The sequence below is a fragment of the Triticum aestivum genome, chromosome 7A (genome assembly GCF_018294505.1).
Source record: "Triticum aestivum cultivar Chinese Spring chromosome 7A, IWGSC CS RefSeq v2.1, whole genome shotgun sequence".
NCBI lineage: Eukaryota > Viridiplantae > Streptophyta > Magnoliopsida > Poales > Poaceae > Triticum > Triticum aestivum.
Window position 1 is genome coordinate 134,103,302 of NC_057812.1, and position 5,178 is coordinate 134,108,479.

Consider the following 5,178-nt stretch of genomic DNA (forward strand, 5'->3'; position numbering starts at 1 on the left):
TTTCGGTTCCTTTAGGTATCGATCTGAACTTGAATTTGGTGTTTGAATATGATTGCTTTCGGCTCGAAATGTCTTTTGCAGGTTCAAAGCAAGACGCTCACTGCAGTCGACTTATTCCTTAATCCACTTAGGCGAGCGCTGGGCTGCAGCTAAGCCTCCCGAGTGAGAGGTTTGCTCTTCACTCGGTAGGATTTTGATAACTTAGGCGAGCACTGGGCTGCAGCTAAGCCCCCGAGTGAGAGGTTTGCTCTTCACTCGGTAGGATTTTGATAACTTAGGCGAGCACTGGGCTGCAGCTAAGCCCCCGAGTGAGAGGTTTGCTCTTCACTCGGTAGGATTTTGATAACTTAGGCGAGCACTGGGCTGCAGCTAAGCCCCCGAGTGAGAGGTTTGCTCTTCACTCGGTAGGATTTTGATAACTTAGGCGAGCACTGGGCTGCAGCTAAGCCCCCGAGTGAGAGGTTTGCTCTTCACTCGGTAGGATTTCGATAACTTAGGCGAGCACTGGGCTGCAGCTAAGCCCCCGAGTGAGAGGTTTGCTCTTCACTCGGTAGGATTTTGATAACTTAGGCGAGCACTGGGCTGCAGCTAAGCCTCCGAGTGAGAGGTTTGCTCTTCACTCGGTAGGATTTTGATAACTTAGGCGAGCACTGGACTGCAGCTAAGCCCCCGAGTGAGAGGTTTGCTCTTCACTCGGTAGGATTTTATTTAATCTTAGGCGAGTACTTGGACTGCAGCTAAGCCTCCGAGTGGAAGTCTAGTTTACCACTCGGTAAGATTTTGGTAACTTAGGCGAGTCCTTGGACTGCAGCTAAGCCTCCGAGTGGAAGTCTGGCTTACCACTCGGTAGGATTTTGGTAACTTAGGCGAGTCCTTGGACTGCAGCTAAGCCTCCGAGTGGAAGTCTGGCTTACCACTCGGTAGGATTTTATTTAATCTTAGGCGACTACTTGGACTGCAGCTAAGCCCCCGAGTGGAAGTCTGGATTACCACTCGGTAGGATTTTATTTAATCTTAGGCGAAACGGATTCGCAGCTAAGCCTCCGAGTGGAAGTCTGGCTTACCACTCGGTAGGATTTTTTAATCTTAGGCGAGTACTTGGACTGCAGCTAAGCCTCCGAGTGGAAGTCTGGCTTACCACTCGGTAGGATTTTTATAATCTTAGGCGAGTACTTGGACTGCAGCTAAGCCCCGAGTGGAAGTCTGGCTTACCACTCGGTAGGATTTTATTTAATCTTAGGCGAAACGGATTCGCAGCTAAGCCTCCGAGTGGGAGTCTGGCTCACCACTCGGTAAGGATTTTTACAAACTTAGGCGAAACGGATTCGCGGCTAAGTCACCCACTGAGGGGAAAATTTTATTGGACAAAAATAAAAAGTGACAAAAATTATGGAGGAACTATGACACTATTATTTTGAAATCCATGAACTACAGGAGTACTTTATTGCAACTCATCCGAGTGATAAACTTAAGTGTAAAATGGGCGGAGTAGTTCCGCGTTCCAAGCTCGGGGCTCGTCGATATTATGTTCGACGTTGTAAAGACGGTACGCCCCGTTGTGGAGAACTTTGGTGACGATGAAGGGTCCTTCCCAAGAAGGAGCAAGCTTGTGTGGTTTCTTCTGATCCACTCGGAGAACTAAATCTCCTTCCTGGAAGGCTCGACCCCTCACATTTCTGGCGTGGAAACGACGCAAATCTTGTTGGTAGATGGTCGATCGGATCAGAGCCATCTCCCTTTCTTCCTCTAAAAGGTCGACTGCGTCCTGCCGCGCTTGTTCAGCTTCTGCTTCGTTGTAGATCTCAACTCGAGGAGCATTGTGGAGAAGATCACTCGGCAAGACTGCTTCAGCTCCGTAGACCAAGAAGAATGGAGTTCTTCCGGTCGACCGATTAGGTGTGGTCCGCAGTCCCCAAAGCACCGAGGGAAGTTCGTCGACCCAAGCTCCAGCTGCATGCTTGAGATCACGCATCAGTCGGGGTTTCAATCCCTTGAGAATCAGACCATTGGCTCGCTCTGCTTGTCCATTCGACTGCGGATGGGCGACTGAAGCGTAGTCGACTCGTGTGCCTTGAGAGTTGCAGAAATCCCTGAATTCTTCCGAGTCAAAGTTCGACCCATTATCCGTAATGATGCTGTGCGGGACTCCATATCTGAATATCAGTTCCCTGATGAAGCTAACAGCAGCACCGGCGTCAAGGTTCTTGATTGGTTTAGCCTCAATCCACTTGGTGAACTTGTCGACTGCCACCAGTACATGCGTGAAGCCACTTCGCCCTGTTCTCAAAGGACCGACCATGTCCAACCCCCATACTGCGAAAGGCCAGACGAGTGGAATGGTCTTCAGAGCTGATGCAGGCTTGTGCGACATATTCGAGTAGAACTGACATCCCTCGCACTTATCCACTATTTCCTTTGCCATCTCATTCGCCTTTGGCCAGTAAAATCCGGCTCGGTATGCTTTGGCCACGATGGTCCGAGAGGACGCATGATGACCACAGGTTCCCGAGTGGATATCATTGAGGATGATTCGACCTTCTTCTGGTGTTATGCACTTCTGACCAACTCCAGTCGCGCTTTCTCTATATAGCTGTCCTTTGATTACGGTAAAGGCTTTAGATCGACGGACGATCTGTCGAGCCTCTTCCTCATCCTCCGGGAGCTCTTTTCTCAGGATATACGCGATATACGGAACTGTCCAGTCGGGAATGACCACCAAGACCTCCATGACCAAGTCGACTACTGCTGGGACTTCAACCTCAGTCGGATCTGTGGCACTCTTGGGCTGTGGAGCTTCTTCGGTGAAAGGATCTTCTTTGACTGACGGAGTGCGTATATGCTCCAAGAACACACCACTCGGAATGGCTCCTCTCTTGGAACCTATCTTTGCTAGATCATCAGCTGCTTGATTTTTCAGTCGGGGTATATGATGGAGCTCCAACCCCTCGAACTTCTTTTCCAGCTTCCTCACTGCACTGCAGTATCCAGTCATGGCTGGGCTTCTCACGTCCCACTCCTTCATCACTTGGTTGACCACTAAATCCGAGTCGCCATAGACCATCAGGCGACGGACGCCGAGTGAAATGGCCATGCGCAATCCGTATAAGAGGGCCTCATACTCTGCCTCATTGTTGGAGGAATCAAAGTGAATCTGGAGCACATATCTGAGCTTATCTCCTCTGGGGGAAACCAGGACAACCCCAGCACCGGAACCATTCAACATCTTAGAGCCATCAAAAAACATGGTCCAATGCTCCGAGTGAACTTCAGTCGGCTGCTGCTGTTCAATCCATTCGGCGAGGAAATCTGCTATTGCCTGGGACTTAATGGCTTTCTTTGCCTCAAACTTGATATCAAGGGGAAGAAGTTCAATCGCCCATTTAGCCACTCGACCAGTTGCATCTCTGTTGTGCAAAATCTCTGATAGTGGAGCGTCGCTGACGACTGTGATGGAATGATCAGAGAAATAATGAGCAACCTTCTTTGTGGTCATGTATATTCCATACACAAGCTTCTGATAATGAGGATATCTTTGCTTGGATGGAGTCAAGACTTCAGACAAATAATACACTGGGCGCTGAACTTTGAAAGCTTTTCCTTCTTCTTCCCGCTCGACCGTAAGCACAGTACTGACGACTTGTCCTGTGGCTGCGATATAAAGCAACAGAGGCTCTTTGCTGATTGGAGCAGCAAGCACCGGCTGGGTGGAGAGCAGAGCTTTTAGCTCGGCAAACGCTGCATCAGCTTCTGGAGTCCACTCGAACTTGTCTGCCTTCTTCATCAGTCGGTAAAGAGGCAATGCCTTTTCACCGAGTCGTGAGATGAATCGACTTAATGCGGCCAAGCATCCAGTAAGCTTCTGGACATCGTGCACTCGCACAGGGCGTTTCATTCGGAGAATAGTGCCGATCTTCTCTGGATTAGCGTCGATCCCTCGCTCGGAAACGAGAAAACCGAGTAACTTGCCACCAGGAACTCCGAATGTGCACTTTGATGGATTGAGCTTGATATCATACCTTCTGAGGTTGGCAAATGTTTCGGCGAGGTCAGCGAGCAGGTCGGAACCTTTTCGTGACTTGACGACGATATCATCCATATACGCTTCCACATTCCGACTGATTTGAGTGAGTAGACACTTCTGAATCATTCGCATAAATGTGGCTCCGGCATTCTTGAGGCCGAATGGCATGGTGATATAGCAGAAGCACCCGAATGGAGTGATGAAAGCTGTTTTTACCTCGTCGGGTCCGTACAGACGGATCTGGTGGTACCCGGAGTAGGCGTCTAGAAAAGACAATCTCTCGCATCCCGCGGTCGAGTCAACAATTTGATCTATGCGAGGGAGAGGAAAATGATCTTTCGGGCAGGCCCGGTTGATGTGCTTGAAATCAATGCACATTCGGAGCGATTTGTCCTTCTTAGGAACCATGACGACATTAGCGAGCCACTCGGAGTGGTATATCTCTCGGATAAATCCTGCCGCCAACAGTCGAGCCACTTCCTCACCAATGGCTTTTCTCTTCTGGACGGCGGACCGCCGAAGATGCTCTTTGACTGGTTTTGCAGATGAGTCGACTCTTAGGCGATGCTCAGCCAGTCCCCTGGGAACACCTGGCATGTCAGCGGGCTTCCATGCAAAAATGTCCCAGTTCTCACGGAGGAACTGGATGAGCGCTTCTTCCTATTTCGGGTCGAGTGTTGTGGAGATGTGGGTCGGAGCTGCATCGGGGTCGGTCGGGTGAATGTGAACAGGCTTCGTCTCACCGGACGACTGAAATGCAGATTCTGTGGCGGGTTTCTTGGATCGCAGCAAGTCACTCGGATCTGCGTTTTGCTTGTATTCTTCGAACTCGACCGCTGTCACCTGGGAATCAGCAATCTTTGAGCCCTTCTGAAAGCACTCTTCTGCCTTTTTCCGATCACCGGTGACAGTGATCACTCCTTTGGGGCCGGGCATCTTCAATTTGAGGTACACGTAACATGGTCGAGCCATGAACCGTGCATAAGCTGGTCTCCCCAAAATGGCATGATATGCACTCTGAAAATCCACGACCTCAAACGTCAACTTCTCTTTGCGAAAATGTTTCGAATCACCAAACACCACGTCCAGAGCTATTTGGCCGAGTGACTCGGCTTTCTTCCCTGGTATAACTCCATGAAAGCTCATGTTACTGGTGC